Source organism: Coregonus lavaretus, assembly GCF_964263955.1.
Source record: "Coregonus lavaretus genome assembly, chromosome: 1".
In the NCBI taxonomy this organism is placed as follows: domain Eukaryota; kingdom Metazoa; phylum Chordata; class Actinopteri; order Salmoniformes; family Salmonidae; genus Coregonus; species Coregonus lavaretus.
In genome coordinates, this window is record NC_139988.1 from 22,469,164 (window position 1) to 22,487,322 (window position 18,159).

The 18,159-nt window shown below is 43.4% G+C and overlaps 1 protein-coding gene across 1 annotated transcript in view; it reads right to left on the reverse strand.

Annotated features, from left to right (window-relative positions):
• The window catches only part of c1qtnf1 (C1q and TNF related 1), a 47,526-nt gene extending 31,429 nt beyond the window's left edge, over positions 1-16,097 (reverse strand). The window contains exon 1 of the mRNA XM_084185228.1: positions 15,897-16,097. The gene's annotated coding sequence lies outside the window, so the exon portion shown is untranslated. The remainder of the gene's footprint in view (positions 1-15,896) is intronic.
• Positions 16,098-18,159: the final 2,062 nt, after the last annotated feature.

The following is an 18,159-nucleotide window of genomic DNA, read 5'->3' on the forward strand; positions in this document are numbered from 1 at the left end:
GGCCCTCATACCACCCTCATGGAGTCTGTTTCTGACCATTTCAGCAGACACATGCACATTTGTGGCCTGCTGGAGGTCATTTTGCAGGGCTCTGGCAGTGCTCCTCCTGCTCCTCCTTGCACAAAGGCGGAGGTAGCAGTCCTGCTGCTGGGTTGTTGGCCTCCTCCACATCTCCTGGTAGCGCCTCCATGCTCTGGACACTATGCTGACAGACACAGCAAACCTTCTTGCCACAGCTCGCATTGATGTGCCATCCTGGATGAGCTGCACTACCTGAGCCACTTGTGTGGGTTGTAGACTCCGTCTCATGCTACCACTAGAGTGAAAGCACCGCCAGCATTCAAAAGTGACCAAAACATCAGCCAGGAAGCATAGGAACTGAGAAGTGGTCTGTGGTCACCACCTGCAAAACCAGTCCTTTATTGGGGGTGTCTTGCTAATTGCCTATAATTTCCACCTGTTGTCTATTCCATTTGCACAACAGCATGTGAAATGTATTGTCAATCAGTGTTGCTTCCTAAGTGGACAGTTTGATTTCACAGAAGTGTGATTGACTTGGAGTTACATTGTGTTGTTTAAGTGTTCCATTAATTTTTTTGAGCAGTGTATATATATATACACACACACATTAGAATACAAAAACACAGTCATGGTAAGCACAAATACAACATCACAAATCACCCAGAAAAACGTTGCATTCATCCACAAAGAAATCCCCAATCAATACTTTAAATTTCCCGAACGACACCAGAACATCAAGATTACATTGATTTTGACTTTTGTTCCAGCAATACGGTGCATTAAAACTTAAAGCAGATTTACCTAGCTCGGTGGAGACCCTAGCAATAGTTAACCAATCCTGTGAACGGGTTAGGCAACTCAGGTGTCGATACCTCAACAGCAAAGTTAGATAAGACGGAAGTTTATGAAGTAGGGCCTTGTAATCAAAAAGGGAGTCATGTAGAGATCTATGGGTATTTTGCGAAGTCAAATCAAATCAAATCAAATCAAATCAAATTTTATTGGTCACATGCGCCGAATACAACAGGTGCAGACATTACAGTGAAATGCTTACTTACAGCCCTTAACCAACAGTGCATTTATTTTAAACAAAAAAGTAAGAGTAAAACAACAACAAAAAAGTGTTGAGAAAAAAAGAGCAGAAGTAAAAAATAAAGTGACAGTAGGGAGGCTATATATACAATAGAATAAAGTGACAGTAGGGAGGCTATATATACAGGGGGGTACCGTTGCATAGTCAATGTGCGGGGGCACCGGCCAGTTGAGGCAGTTGAGGCAATATGTACATGTGGGTAGAGTTAAAGTGACTATGCATAAATACTTAACAGAGTAGCAGCAGCGTAAAAAGGATGGGGTGGGGGGGCAGTGCAAATAGTCCGGGTAGCCATGATTAGCTGTTCAGGAGTCTTATGGCTTGGGGGTAGAAGCTGTTGAGAAGTCTTTTGGACCTAGACTTGGCACTCCGGTACCGCTTGCCGTGCGGTAGCAGAGAGAACAGTCTATGACTAGGGTGACTGGAGTCTTTGACAATTTTGAGGGCCTTCCTCTGACACCGCCTGGTATAGAGGTCCTGGATGGCAGGGAGCTTTGCCCCAGTGATGTACTGGGCCGTACGCACTACCCTCTGTAGTGCCTTGCGGTCAGAGGCCAAGCAGTTGCCATACCAGGCGGTGATGCAAGTCCAGCCAGGCGGTGATGAAGTCCAGCCAACCTTTTGATACAGGATATAGTGATGAGTATTAAAACTGTCACCTGTAAGAAAACGAAGGGCTCTACGGTAGATGGCATCTAAAGGTTTAAGAGTAGTAGCAATAATATCACCATAATCAAGAACAGATAAAAAGGTTGACTGAATAATCTGCTTCCTACTGCTCAGAGAAAGGCACGATCTGTTTCTGTAGAAAAAGCCAACTTTAAAGCTTAGCTTCTTAACCAGCTCATATATACAGTGGAGAGAACAAGTATTTGATTCACTGCGGATTTTGCAGGTTTTCCTATTTACAAAGCATGTAGAGGTCTGTAATTAATTAATTAATTTGCATTTTATTACATGACATAAGTATTTGATCACCTACCAACCAGTAAGCCCTCCTCTTCTCCACTCATTACCTGTATTAACTGCACCTGTTTGAACTTGTTACTTGTATAAAAGACACCTGTCCACACACTCAATCAAACAGACTCCAACCTCTCCACAATGGCCAAGACCAGAGAGCTGTGTAAGGACATCAGGGATAAAATTGTAGACCTGCACAAGGCTGGGATGGGCTACAGTACAATAGGCAAGCAGCTTGGTGAGAAGGCAACAACTGTTGGCGCAATTATTAGAAAATGGAAGAAGTTCAAGATGACGGTCAATCATCTGGATGATCCAGAGGAGGAATGGGAAAAGTCATGTGGTCTGATGAGACAAAAATAGAGCTTTTTGGTCTAAACTCCACTCGCCGTGTTTGGAGGAAGAAGAAGGATGAGTACAACCGCAAGAACACCATCCCAACCGTGAAGCATGGAGGTGGAAACATCATTCTTTGGGGATGCTTTTCTGCAAAGGGGACAGGACGACTGCACCGTATTGAGGGGAGGATGGATGGGGCCATGTATCGTGAGATCTTGGCCAACAACCTCCTTCCCTCAGTAAGAGTATTGAAGATGGGTCGTGGCTGGGTCTTCCAGCATGACAATGACCCGAAACACACAGCCAGGGCAACTAAGGAGTGGCTCCGTAAGAAGCATCTCAAGGTCCTGGAGTGGCCTAGCCAGTCTCCAGACCTGAACCCAATAGAAAATCTTTGGAGGGAGCTGAAAGTCCGTATTGCCCAGCAACAGCCTCGAAACCTGAAGGATCTGGAGAAGGTCTGTGTGGAGGAGTGGGCCAAAATCCCTGCTGCAGTGTGTGCAAACCTGGTCAAGACCTACAGGAAACGTATGATCTCTGTAATTGCAAACAAAGGTTTCTGTACCAAATATTAAGTTCAGCTTTTCTGATGTATCAAATACTTATGTCATGCAATAAAATGCAAATTAATTACTTAAAAATCATACAATGTGATTTTCTGGATTTTTGTTTTAGATTCCGTCTCTCACAGTTGAAGTGTACCTATGATAAAAATTACAGACCTCTACATGCTTTGTAAGTAGGAAAACCTGCAAAATCGGCAGTGTTTCAAATACTTGTTCTCCCCACTGTATGTTTTTTAAATGTCAAATCCATATCAATCCAAATGCCTAAGTATTTATATGCGGGAACACGTTCGATTGGAGAGCAATCTAATGAGTGAACATGTAGTTCATCTGAAACATTCTTACAACAGTTTAAAAACAACATGTATTTCGTTTTGCCCGTATTAAGCACACGTTTTAAATCAGCAAGGGATTCCTGCATAGGTATAAAATCTGACTGTAGTTTTGACACAGCCAGATCAACAGTTGGGGCAATAGCATACATAAAAGTATCATCCGCATATAGATTAAGTTTACAATTTTTAACAGATTGACCAATGGTGTTTATATAAATAGTGAAGAGAACAGGTCCAAAAATCGACCCCTGTGGTACACCTTTATGTACTTCAAGAAATTCAGACTTCACCCCATGATTTTCACGATGGCCTGAGTTCTGTCACTAAGATAATCATGAAACCAAGAACAGGCATCAGAGCTCAGGCGTAATTTTAAATAAAAAATGTGGGTTATTGAGCCAACAATGATGGGCACTGCACATTTAAGCAGACCAGGATCCAATTGGTCAGCCCCTGTGGATTTCAGGACTTATTTTTCTGTAACTAGCCTAAAAGAAAAGCTTTGACTATAATTTCTCTGATCATTCAGCAAGTTTCCCCTATCAGCATCCAGCCCAGTATCATTGTGAATAGGCTTAGAAGTTATTTCAAAGAGATAGGCCGCTGAAATAAAATGGTGATTAAATGCATTAATGATGGCATTTTTTCCCCGTAATGAGGCCAGTGTCTGAATTAATTTGTTGTGGCTGAGAGGAGGAAGTAGAACCCATCCAGAATTTGACAGTTTTCCATAATTTAGTCGGGTTCCCATTACAATCTGAAAGAGTGGTTACATAATAATCAGATGTTGCCTTTCTGATTTGTTTTACACAATGATTCCTCAGTTGCTTAAAAGCTTGCCAGTCCGGGCCTAAGCCTGTGTTCCTGGCCTTGACCCACGCATCATCTCTTTTATGAATGATTTCTGATAATTCCGGGGTATACCAGGCATTCGATCTACCTTTAACCATTCATTTTGTGAAGGGAGCATGATTATCCACAATAGTATTGAAGACATCTGCAAAGAGGCTCAAAGCTAAATCAGGTTCAGGGATAGCTGAAATACAATCAAGGTCACTACAATAAAGATAATGTAAAAAAAAGCCTGTTCACTGAAGTTTTTAAAGTTCCTTTTTTTGATGACACAAGGCTTAGATTTTTGTATTCTCACGTCTAACACAAACAACTGGGCAATGGTCACTGATGTCTTGGGTGAAGACACCAGTAGAAACATATTTCTCTGGTGTATTCGTTAAAGTAAAATCAATCAGAGTTGACTTTGAAGGATCTCTAGGGTTGGGCTGTGTAGGCTTAGTCACCAGCTGGGTTAGGTTTAGATCATTACACATGTTGTTTAGATGATCTGAGGCCTCCATTTCCCAATCATAATTTAGGTTATCCAGGATAATAACAGCTGATTTAGTCAAAGAAGACAACAAACTAGTTAACTCCTTGAGTGCAAAAAAGGTTAGCCGAGGGAAGACGGTTATGGATTTTCCCCAGACAAAGGCTTAAAGATAGTAGCAAAAAAAATTGGCAAGGGAAATTGATTTTTGTAAAGAGACAGAGAAATATTGTTTTATAAAAATGGCCACTCCACCACCGCTACCCTGTCTGTCAGCTCTGAACACATGATAACCCTCAATATTAACATCAAAGTCCAGAATTTACCCAGAGGTCCAAGTTTCAGTCAATACCAGACTATCCAGATTCGTCTGCATAGCCCAGATCTTGATGTAATCCAGTGTTGGAAGTAAGCTCCTAATGTTCAGATGCATCAACCCAAGACCTTTATGATTTTTAAAGTCACATGGAAACTCCAACTCAAACAAGCTACGTTCAATAGGCGTTTGCAGGCCCTGTCTGATGGTTGATATTGATATAGTTGGTATGGCTATAAGATTGCATAGAACTACACCATTTGGTCTATCCCTATTAGTAATAGAGGAAGGAGAAGAAATTTGAATTACTTTTCTAAGGTTAGCACCTTAGGACCTGAGGTCGCAGCCAAGGATGATCAATGGAAACAGGATGCACCTGAGCTAAATTTCGAGTATTGTAGCAAAGGATCTGATTACTTATGTAAATAAGGTATTTATGTTTTTAATTTTTAATAAATTTGCAAAAATGTCTAAAAACCAGTTTTCGCTTTGTCATTATGGAGTATTGTGTATACATTGATGAGGAAAAAATGTAATTTAATCTATTTTAGAATAAGTGTCACAGATCCCCCCGGTACTGCTGCTCATTCCATTCACCAGTTCCGGAGATCTACGTCACCGGCTTTCTAGGCGTCACTGACATGGATCATTACCACCAACCCCGGACTGTTTTGTCTCATTACGCACACCTGGTTCCCATTTCCCCTGATTAGTATGTGTATATATGTGCCCTCTGTTGCCCATTGTCCTTGTTGATTATTGTCCCATGTCCGTTGTTCTCGTGAGTACCGTGTATTGTGCTTTTGTTGTTTACGGGTCTCGTCCTGTGTATTGTGTAGAGGTTACGCCTCGCTCTTTGTTTGGATTACATCCCTTTTGTATATAAACTCAGCAAAAAAAGAAACTTCCCTTTTTCAGGACCCTGTCTTTCAAAAATAATTCATAAAAATCCTAATAACTTCACAGATATTCATTGTAAAGGGTTTAAACACTGTTTCCCATGCTTGTTCAATGAACCATAAACAATTAATGAACATGCACCTGTGGAAAGGTCGTTAAGACACTAACAGCTTACAGACAGTATGCAATTAAGGTCACAATTATGAAAACTTAGGACACTAAAGAGGCCTTTCTACTGACTCTGAAAAACACCAAAAGAAAGATGCCCAGGGTCCCTGCTCATCTGCGTGAATGTGCCTTAGGCATGCTGCAGGGAGGCATGAGGACTGCAGATGTGGCCAGGGCAATACATTTCAATGTCCGTACTGTGAGATGCCTAAGACAGCGCTACAGGGAGACAGGACGGACAGCTGATCGTCCTCGTGTCAGACCACGTGTAACAACACCAGTACAGGATCGGTACATCCGAACATCACACCTGCGGGACAGGTACAGGATGGCAACAACAACTGCCTGAGTTACACCAGGAACGCACAATCCCTCCATCAGTGCTCAGACTGTCTGCAATAGGCTGAGAGAGGCTGGACTGAGGGCTTGTAGACCTGTTGTAAGGCAGGTCCTCACCAGACATCACCGGCAACAACGTCGCCTATGGGCACAAACCCACCGTCGCTGGACCAGACAAGACTGGCAAAAAGTGCTCTTCACTGACGAGTCGCGGTTTTGTCTCACCAGGGGTGATGGTCGGATTCGCATCGAAGGAATGAGCATTAAACCGAGGCCTGTACTCTGGAGCGGGATCGATTTGTAGGTGGAGGGTGGTCTGTCATGGTTTGGGGCGGTGTGTCACAGCATCATCGGACTGAGCTTGTTGTCATTGCAGGCAATCTCAACGCTGTGTGTTACAGGGAAGACATCCTCCTCCCTCATGTGGTACCCTTCCTGCAGGCTCATCCTGACATGACCCTCCAGCATGACAATGCCTCCAGCCATACTGCTCATTCTGTGCGTGATTTCCTGCAAGACAGGAATGTTACTGTTCTGCCATGGCCAGCGAAGAGCCCGGATCTCAATCCCATTGAGCACGTCTGGGACCTGTTGGATTGGAGGGTGAGGGCTAGGGCCATTCCCCCCAGAAATGCCCGGGAACTTGCAGGTGCCTTGGTGGAAGAGTGGGGTAACATCTCACAGCAAGAACTGGCAAATCTGGTGCAGTCCATGAGGAGGAGATGCACTGCAGTACTTAATGCAGCTGGTGGCCACACCAGATACTGACTGTTACTTTTGATTTTGACATTTGCAATTACACAGCTTCACTACAACAACATTCTCAGTAACAAAAAATGTGTTTTACTTGCTATGATTGTGATATGTGGTTGATTATCTACCTTAGTTGAACTAACTGACTTTAAGAGTGTCTGCTAAATGACCAAAATGTAAATGTGAAATGAACAATTGCAAAGCACACTGGGTATTATTATTGGCCTTCTTTCGGGGGCAGAGCTCATTATAATAATACCCAGCTTGCTTTGCAAGTGTACATTTTTGTATTTACATTTTGGTAATTTAGCAGACAGTCTTATCATACCATAGTGCCATGAGACTTCTGATATCAATGCAGGGTGAAAGGGGGCCACAAAATGATGAACCACTATAAAAACAAATGGTATAGAAACAAGTAAAATACAAATTAAAGGTCTCAAAAATATATTGTTACAAAAGACATTGGACTGTAGTTTTGTATTTCATTCAAGCCAGTGAAATATGAAATACAAATGACGGAATACTCAAAAGTAATTCAAATACGTAATTAAAATACATGTAACAGAAATACTGCCCATCTTTGCACACACACACATGCAGTAATGATAACATGCCATGAGCATCTTCACCTGTAGCGCGACAGAGGATCAATTAAACAAAACACCTAGGTTGCGTCTCAAATGGCACCCTATTCCCTAAATAGTGGCTTACCTTTGACAAGGGCCCACCATAGCCCTATAGAACCTGGTCAAAAGTAGTGCACTAAATAGGGAATAGTGTGCCATTTGGGACGCAGGCCTATTCATGACATTGTGAAGGCTAAAAACAACAACATGGAAACAGACATGTACTCACTGGTAGAATATACAGACCTGTACTCACTGGTAGAGTATACAGACCTGTACTCACTGGTAGAGTATACAGACCTGTACTCACTGGAAGAGTTTACAGATCTGTACTCACTGGTAGAATATACAGACCTGTACTTACTGGTAGAGAATACAGACCTGTACTCACTGGTAGAGTATACAGACCTGTACTCACTGGTAGAGTATACAGACCTGTACTCACTGGTAGAGTTTACAGACCTGTACTCACTGGTAGAGTTTACAGACCTGTACTCACTGGTAGAGTATACAGACCTGCAGTGCTGTAAAGTACTTAAGTAAAAATGCTTGCAAATTGAAGGAAAGTTGGCGGTACACAGTGCACTGTTCGGATGCTGGAATTATTTTTGGATGAGTGTGCGAAGGTATCCCAAAACTTTTTATGACTGCTTTGGTTCATGGCACATTAAAAGGTAATACATTTTTACTGGCCTCTGCCTGGGGCCTCTAAGTCCGACTCTGATCCTCATCGAACTTCACTGGCTGCCTATCCAATTCCGTATGAACTTCAAGACGCCTCAAAACACCTCTTTCAGAAAGTCTACGGTCTTTGATTGACTTGTCATTTTCACATTTACATAAAAAATGTAGTCATTTAGCGGGCACTCTTGTCCTTAGCAACTTACAGTCAGTGCATTCTACCAAGGTTATTAAAGAAAACACATATCACTGTCATAGCAAGTAAAACGTTTCTGTAACAGTTACTGAAAATGTTGTTGTAGTTAAGGATACATTGCATATGCAATGCATATTACATAATATTATTGAATACCAGGTTTTTTATCATGCCTAAACAAATGCTTCCAAACTGGCTGTGATTACAGTGCAAAACAGATCAAATGGACATGGGTAAATAGGGAACCATTAAAAGGTTTAAGACCCACTACCACTGAAGTGATGTTACGTTTGATACCGGAGCTCCGAGGCATGCGTCAGAATCGGTTAATTTACTTCGTAGCAGTGTGCAGATGCCTGTATCGCTTTATCAGAAGCACGTGATCAATGACGTTCGAAGCTTCGTTTCGTCGAACAAGCACCTGATTGATTTGGCATTGGTTTCGGTAGAAGACAAAAAGGCTATACTGTGCACGAGCTACGGCATGTGGTACGTCATCTATAATAATTTGGCTGTTCTAAATTCTTTTGACCAGCAGGTGCCACTAGTGTACACTGTGTTGATCAAAGCATCAAGTAATGAACCTATTTTCAACACAATTGGCTGGAAAGCCTCAATGGTTCAGGAAGCTTAGTTTCCCCATCACTAGTGATCTATTTCTTATACACATAAACTATTTAGGGAACTAATACCACATATCACTTAAATTGGTACAGGACTCGCACTAATGGATGCAACAAATACAGCCTTAAAATATGTTAATGAGCCAATATCTTCAGAAAGCACATGAAACCCATCTCTTCAAAGAGTATCTTAAATAATCGCCCCCACCCCATCCAGAACCAGCACTTGCACTTGACTCGCCCCCACCCCCCCTTGCTCGCTCTGACCTTGCTGATGGTTACTTTATTTAGGAAAGTGTACTTACTATGCCTGTGATGTGGTTGTCCCACCTAGCTATCTTAAGATGAAAGCACTAACTGTAAGTCGCTCTAGATAAGTGCATCTGCTAAATTACAAAAATTTGAAATGTCATACCATGCACCCACTAATGTTAAAAATAAATGTGGCTCTCCAAAAACATGGTATGGTACTGTATTCTACATTTCAGTAAATTACTGGCAGCAATTGGCCAATAGGTTACGGTAGAGGTTCAGAACAAAGTGTGTAAAATTCCTAAATAACACTATAGTACCATATTCTGTGCGGGTACAGCATTCTTCTTCTTCTTCGATGAGGTTTAACAGAGGTTGGCATCCAATAAATGTTGCATTACCGCTACCTACTAGACCGGAGTACAACTCCCTTATACTTTGCTTGAAAAAATTAATAAATAAACAAATACAATATCATCTAACACTACACACACAATTTGTTTTCAACTCTTCTGATGTCAAGTCTCGCACACCCAAATACCTCTCTGCAGCTGCCACCACAACCTCAATTTTCTGCAACTTACGTTCCATCCCTGCAGTACAGTTGATAACCATTGCTTTAAATGCTAAAAATCCAATCTTACTGAAACATATATCACTTGTTGGCCTATCCCTCTGTACTGGTACAGATCTACTACTCACACCACACCTCTCAGGATCCCTCCCCCTTGACCCATCTTCCTCTACTTTCTTCACTGCCTCAGCATATGACAACTTCTGCACTACTCTCACCCTGGAAACCTCAACCTGCCTCTCTCGCACGGGACATTTCTGATCCCCAGCCCCATTGGCACCCCTACAATTAACACATACCACTACTTTCCCCAATGCTATACATTCCTTTGTCTCATGCCCTTCTGCACACTTCTCACACCTAGGAACCTCCATCCTACACACTGCTGCCACATGCCCATAAGCTTGACACCTATAACAACGTAATGTATTCAGCACAAAAGCTCGTTCAGGATAACTTATATATCCTAACATCACTTTGTTGGGCAAAGACAACATCAAAACTCAAAAGAACAGACAATGACTCTTCTGTTTCACCACTCACGCCACCCTGTCTGCGTCGCACCAAACGACGAGCATCACAAACACCGGGAATCTTCCCCTTCAGTTGGTCAACTTTTAAATGTACTGCTACCCCAGTAATCACTCCATTCAATGGCGCCCTTTTCTTGAGCGCAAAACAATTCACATATCTTGCCCCCATTCGTTTAACGCGGAGCGCGTGCACCCTCTGATGAGCAGAAACATAAACAATTATCACAAGACCACTTCTGGTTACCCTCACCGATTCCACAGCACCCTACTCTGTTTTCACCCACCCTGAAACCACAAATGGATCAGCCAAAAGACAAGGTTCCACTTTTTCCAAAAAACTTCACTCCTACTGTCACAGACTCATATTTATCCTGACCCTCGGTGCAAACCTCGGGCTCCAAGAACTTCACCACTCCTCCTATCTTCAGCTCACTCTGAAAGGCTGGTCATGGCTCACATCAACACCATTATCCCAGAAACCCTAGACCCACTCCAATTTGCATACCGCATAACACATCCACAGATGATGCAATCTCTATTGCACTCCACACTGCCCTTTCCCACCTGGACAAAAGGAACACCTACGTGAGAATGCTGTTCATTGTCTACAGCTCAGCGTTCAACACTATAGTGCCCTCAAAGCTCATCACTAAGCTAAGGATCCTGGGACTAAACACCTCCCTCTGCAACTGGATCCTGGACTTCCTGACGGGCCACCCCAGGTGGTAAGGGTAGGTAACAACACATCTGCCACGCTGATCCTCAACACGGGGGCCCTTCAGTGGTGCGTGCTCAGTCCCCTCCTGTACTCCCTGTTCACCCATGACTGCATGGCCAGGCACGACTCCAACACCATCATTAAGTTTGCTGACGACACAACAGTGGTAGGCCTGATCACCGACAACAATGAGACAGCCTATAGGGAGGAGGTCAGAGACCTGGCCGTGTGGTGCCAGGATAACAACCTCTCCCTCAATGTGATCAAGACAAAGGAGATGATTGTGGACTACAGGAAAAAAAAAGAGCACTGTGCACGCCCCCATTCTCATCGACAGGGCTGTAGTGGAACAGGTTGAGAGCTTCAATTCCTTGGTGTCCACATCACCAACGCACCAAGACAGTCGTGAAGAGGGCAAGACAAAGCCTATTCCCCCTCGGGAGACTGAAAAGATTTGGCATGGGTCCTCAGATCCTCAAAAAGTTATATAGCTGCACCATCGAGAGCATCCTGACTGGTTGTATCACCGCCTTGTATGGCAACTGCTCGGCCTCTGACCGCAAGGCACTACAGAGGGTAGTGCGTACGGCCCAGTACATTACTGGGGCCAAGCTTCCTGCCATCCAGGACCTCTATACCAGGCGGAGTCAGAGGAAGGCCCTCAAAATTGTCAAAGACTCCAGCCACCCTAGTCATAGACTGTTCTCTCTGCTACCGTACGGCAAGCGGTACCGGAGCGCCAAGTCTAGGTCCAATAGGCTTCTCAACAGCTTCTACCCCCAAGCCATGAGACTCCTGAACAGCTAATCATGGCTACCCGGACTATCTGCACTGCCCCCCCACCCTACCCCCTCTTTTACGCTGCTGCTACTCTGTTTATTATTTATGCATAGTCACTTTAACTCTAACCACATGTACATATTACCTCAATTACCTCGACTAACCGGTACCCCCCTGTATATTCTCCCCTCTCTCTCCAGATAAGATCCTGCGACTTGTGACTGCAGGCCGCCCAACAACCTGCCCGCTTGACCCCATCCCCTCCTCCCTTCTCCAGACCATCTCCGGTGACCTTCTCCCCTACCTCACCTCGCTGATCAACTCATCCTTGACCGCTGGCCATGTCCCTTCCGTCTTCAAGAGAGCGAGAGTTACTCCCCTTCTCAAAAAACCAACACTCGACCCCACTGATGTCAACAACTACAGACCAGTATCCCTTCTTTCTTTTCTTTCCAAAACTATTGAGCGTGCCGTCTTTAGCCAACTCTCTTGCTATCTCTCTCAGAATGACCTTCTTGATCCAAACCAATCAGGTTTCAGGACTGGTCATTCAACTGAGACTGCTCTTCTCTGTGTCACAGAGACTCTCCGCACTGCTAAAGCTAACTCTCTCTCCTCTGCTCTTGTCCTTCTAGATCTGTCTGCTGCCTTTGATACTGTGAACCATCAGATCCTCCTCTCCACCCTCTCCGAAATGGGCATCTCCGGCGCGGCTCACTCCTGGATTGCGTCCTACCTGACCGGTCGCTCCTACCAAGTGGCGTGGCGGGAAGCTGTCTCCGCACCACGTGCTCTCACCACTGGTGTCCCCCAGGGATCGGTTTTGGGCCCTCTCCTTTTCTCCCTATACACCAAGTCACTTGGCTCTGTCATATCCTCACATGGCCTTTCCTATCATTGCTACGCTGACGATACACAACTAATCTTCTCCTTTCCCCCTTCTGATCACCAGGTGGCGAATCGCATCTCTGCATGTCTGGCAGACATATCAGTATGGATGACGGATCACCACCTCAAGCTGAACCCTGGCAAGACGGAGCTGCTCTTCCTCCCCGGGAAGGACTGCCCGTTCCATGATCTCGCCATCACGGTAGACAACTCCGCTGTGTCCTCCTCCCAGAGTGCGAAGAGCCTAGGCGTGACCCTGGACAACACCCTGTCGTTCTCCGCCAACATCAAGGCGGTGACCCGCTCCTGCAGGTTCATGCTCTACAACATTCGGAGAGTGCGACCCTGCCTTACACAGGAAGCGGCGCAGGTCCTGGTCCAGGCACTTGTCATCTCCCGTCTGGACTACTGCAACTCGCTGTTGGCTGGGCTCCCTGCCTGTGCCATTAAACCCCTACAACTCATCCAGAATGCCGCAGCCCGTCTGGTGTTCAACCTTCCCAAGTTCTCTCACGTCACCCCCCTCCTCCGCACACTCCACTGGCTTCCAATTGAAGCTCGCATCCGCTACAAGACCATGGTGCTTGCCTTTGGAGCAGTGAGGGGAACGGCACCCCTGTACCTTCAGGCTCTGATCAGTCCCTACACCCAAACGAGGACATTGCGTTCATCCACCTCTGGCCTGCTGGCTCCCCTTCCTCTGCGGAAGCACAGCTCCCCCTCAGCCCAGTCAAAACTGTTCGCTGCTCTGGCACCCCAATGGTGGAACAAGCTCCCTCACGACGCCAGGACAGCGGAGTCACTCACCACCTTCCGGAGACATTTGAAACCCCACCTCTTTAAGGAATACCTGGGATAGGCTAAAGTATTCCTTCTAACCCCCCCCCCCCCCCCCCCCCCCAAATTGTAAAGTGGTTATCCCACTGGCTATAGGGTGAACGCACCAATTTGTGAGTCGCTCTGGCTAAGAGCGTCTGCTAAATGACGTTAATGTGCCCTTGAGCAAGGCACTTAACCCTAATTGCTCCTGTAAGTCGCTCTGGTTAAGAGCGTCTGCTAAATGACTAAAATGTAATGTAAAATGTATATAGCCTCCCTACTGTTATTTTATTTTACTGCTGCTCTTTAGTTATTTGCTTTTATTTATTATAATTTTTTAATGCATTGTTGGTTAAGGGCTTGTAAGTAAGCATTTCACTGTAATGGCTACACATGTTGTATTCGGCGCATGTGGCAAATACAATTTGATTTGATTTGATTTATACTTTCTACCATTCTTCTTTAACTAACCATCTCCCTTTTTCTGCCATTTTTAACTGACTCAATACCACCCTCTTCCTCCCTCTCTCTCTTAGACCTCCTCTGCCTCTCTTTTTCCCTCCATTCCTCCTCCGTATTCCAAGTATATGTCTCCTTATGATGATACTGCACTTCTCCTGACATAGATCTTATTCTTGCCTTCTCAAGGGACGCCATTTAACCGGCTGTCACAATCTCCATTCAATCAGCACGAACCCCACGGGATGTTACAGCATTCTTTCTCATGGGTGCAACAAATATAGCCTCTTACAAGGCTCGCCTTAAAATATGTTAATGAGCCAGAGACTTTCCCCTCCCACAAAATTTTTCCACAATGCACCCTAATGAATACTGTAAAACACATTTACGGTATTTTACAGTACATTCTACAGTGTACTACTGTTGAAATTACAGAAAGGACTTACAGTGCTGTAAAACAAATGTGCAGTATTTTACTGTGCATTCTACAGTAATCTATTGTTTTCAGTTTATACAGTATCATACTGTTGATTAAAACAGTAAGTTACTGATATAATTATAAAAACAGTGTAGAGTATGCAGTCAAGAATTGAACAAGTGAACTGCCTTTTGACTGCAGCAATACTTTTGGTTTGTGAACTACTGTAGAAGAACATCGTTTTGTTATGTAAGGTATGACGTTTAGATTGCTTTCTGTATTCTCTGACACTCCCTCTCTCTTTCTCTCTGTCCTCCCAAGGCAGGACATGAGCAGTGTAGAAGCAGTAAGTTGAGCTGCAGCCTGCAGGCTTTGTGATGGTATGCCCAAAGAATTCCTGTCCCACATTCATTTCACATTTTACTTCTTTGCCTCTTCAGGACACTCAGATGCCTATCCCTCTCAAACCAGCTCTACTTCTGCTCTCTGATTATATCACTGTCTTTATACTATCACCATTGTTACTGTCTAACAGAGAGACAAGGGATACGTCCCAAATGGCACCCTATTCCCTATATAGTGCACTTGGGACCAAGGCAAGTATTTACTTATCTGACTACACTGTCACGGGAGACAGGGTGAGGTAAAAACCATGCATTCATCTCAGAACAAAACAAACACAGCAATTATCGACAAGTATCCAACGACTGTCAGCTAGCGCAGTTCAGTGAGGTGTTGAAATGATTCATGATTTATCTCAAATGCAGTGCAGTCCCAGAACTGAATATAGACTAGATGACACCACTACAGTACTTACTCAGTTCATGGTGACAGTTTCTGCTTTCCAAACAAAACATTCAACACTTTGCTTAGTGAAACCCTTTGCTGAGTGTAAGAGTGGTTAACTCTTACCACTGACCCTGCAGCCGCTGTAAAGCCTCAGAGAGATGTATTCCTGTGACATTGGGGAAGAGGGCATTTTAGTACGACATCTGGGAACAGCGTGTCACAGCTCCACAGAAGCTGTGTGTGTGTTTGTTAGAACAGGCTTTGTTAACACATTTCATAAGGGACAGTGTCCAGTGGCAAAACTATAGAAACTGGATCTGAGCATGTGTTATTCAAATTTAATAGATATCTACACGTTATTCCTGACATTAAGATTCAATTAAACAAAATGAGCGTTCTAGAAAATACGACAACACTTACCGCTTCTAAGGTTATGGATCCACAAGGCTATATGGAAAAGATCCTGCTTGGTTCTTTGTCTTGGTTTTATCCTGGTTTAGCCTGGTTTAGCCCACGTTTATCCCACCGTCAGCCTTAGTTTATGTTGGTTTTATCCCAGTTAGTCTTCCTCAGATCCCTGCAATCAGTCAGTGTGTGTGTGTCATCCTCCTCCAACTCACCCCTAACACTGAACACTGCTGCCTGTCTGCTGCCTGCAGAGAGACTAGGTCTTCAAAACAAGTCGAGTGGAGAGAGGAAGGGAGGAAGAGAGGGAGGGTTGGAAGAATAAAGGGAGGAGCACAGATTGTGACCATTAGGGATGAAAGAAAAATAACAACAAAACGAGAAAGGGCAGATACAAGGAGAGAGAGCAACTTGAGGAGACTAGAGAGAGAAAAGAGATGGAGAGAGATAAAGGGCAAATACAAGGAGAGAGAGCAATGAATGGACCCAGAGGAGGGAGGGAGAGAGAAGCTGAAACAAGATTTAACAGATTGTCTGGACAAATGAAACAAATTGTTCTCCCAGCATTTTGTTAAGAATCATCTGTTGTAGTTCAATTGTTTGACATATGTAAAGTACATGTTTAGGTAATCCAACTTTAACCTGCACTGTTAGCTGTTATTGTAATTTTATCAGTAACTTACTGTTTTAATCAACAGTATGATACTGTATAAACTGAATACAGTAGATTACCGTAGAATGCACAGTAAAATACTGTACATTTGTTTTACAGCACACTGTAAGAACTTCTTGTGATTTCAAGAGTAATACAATGTAGACTGCACAGTAAAATACCGTAAATGTGTTTTACAGTATTAATGATGGTCCATTGTGGGAAAATGTTGTAGGCGGGGAGTCTCTGCCTCTTTAACATATTTGAGGCTATATTTGTTGCATCCGTGAGTGAGAATCCTGTACCCCCACAGAATATGGTAATATACTGTATTTTAGTAATTCTATAGAACCTTTCCTGAAACTAAACAGTAACTTACTGGCTATTTGCTACAAGTAATTTAATATAATTCAGAATACAGTACCATACCACATTTTTTGGAGAACCAAAACGATTTTGAACGCTAGTGGGTGCATGGGATTGTTGTTTTTCATTCATTTTCATATTTTGAGGCGTGTCTTGTAAGAGGCTCTATTTGTTGCACCTGTTAGTGAGATTCCTGTACCATTTTAAGTGATATGTGGTAGTAGTTTCCTAACAATTAAATGTATATAGGGAACAGATCGGAGTGGTAGTGGGTCTTAAACTTTTTAATGGTTGACCCATGTCCATTTGATCTGTTTTGCCCTGTGATTACGGGCAGTTTGGAAGCCTTTGTTTAGGCCTCTAGAAGTGCAAGCGATATAAAATATGTACTATTCATTAATATGCTGTAATATACAAATGACTACAGCCAACCTGCTTGCTGAAATACTTAGTACTTACAGTAAAATACTGTAGAAATTATTTTGTTAGAGCTTTATGGTCACTTTCACTGTTCTGTGTTTCTTTGCTCTGGCCTCAAATTACCATTAATATCTCAGGATTGGATTGGCACTAGTCAGAGATACATCATAAGATATATTCTTGTAATTACAATTATTTTGAAGGCCAATGTATCCTTAACTGCAACATTTTCAGTAACGGTTACAGAAACTTATTCACTTGCTATGACTGTGATATGTGTTTTTTTTATCAACCTTGGTTGAATGCACTGTAAGTTGCTAAGTACAAGAGCGCCCGCTAAATGGCCAAAATGTAAATCTAAAAACGAAAAATTGCAAAGAACACTGGGTAATATGTCGCTGGGTCGGTAATTCCAGTAATATACTGTACATTAGATTACAGTAACATGTTTGGTACCATTAGTGCTGAACATTAACAGATATTTTGGTTATTTTCCGATTTTTAACAACTAACTGATCGACATCGGTTCAATTATTTGACGTCGGTTCAATTATTTGACGTCGGTTCAATTATTTGAATTCCATTTCGTTCCTTTTTTTTTTTCTGTGAGCCCAATGCGCAGTTTCTCTAGAGAAAAATCAGATCAAGCCCGAACTGTGCAATGTAGTAGAGAGTTGTAGTTTTCAACAAGCCAATATTCTAAATAATTACCACCTTTTCTGCGCTAAACTAATTACAATGACCATAATCCATTGCATGCCTACTTGTCCGGTCTGGGCAAACGCAGAGAGAGACAGAAGAATGCCTGATCAATAGGGAGTTGCTTCGCAAGGTAACTCT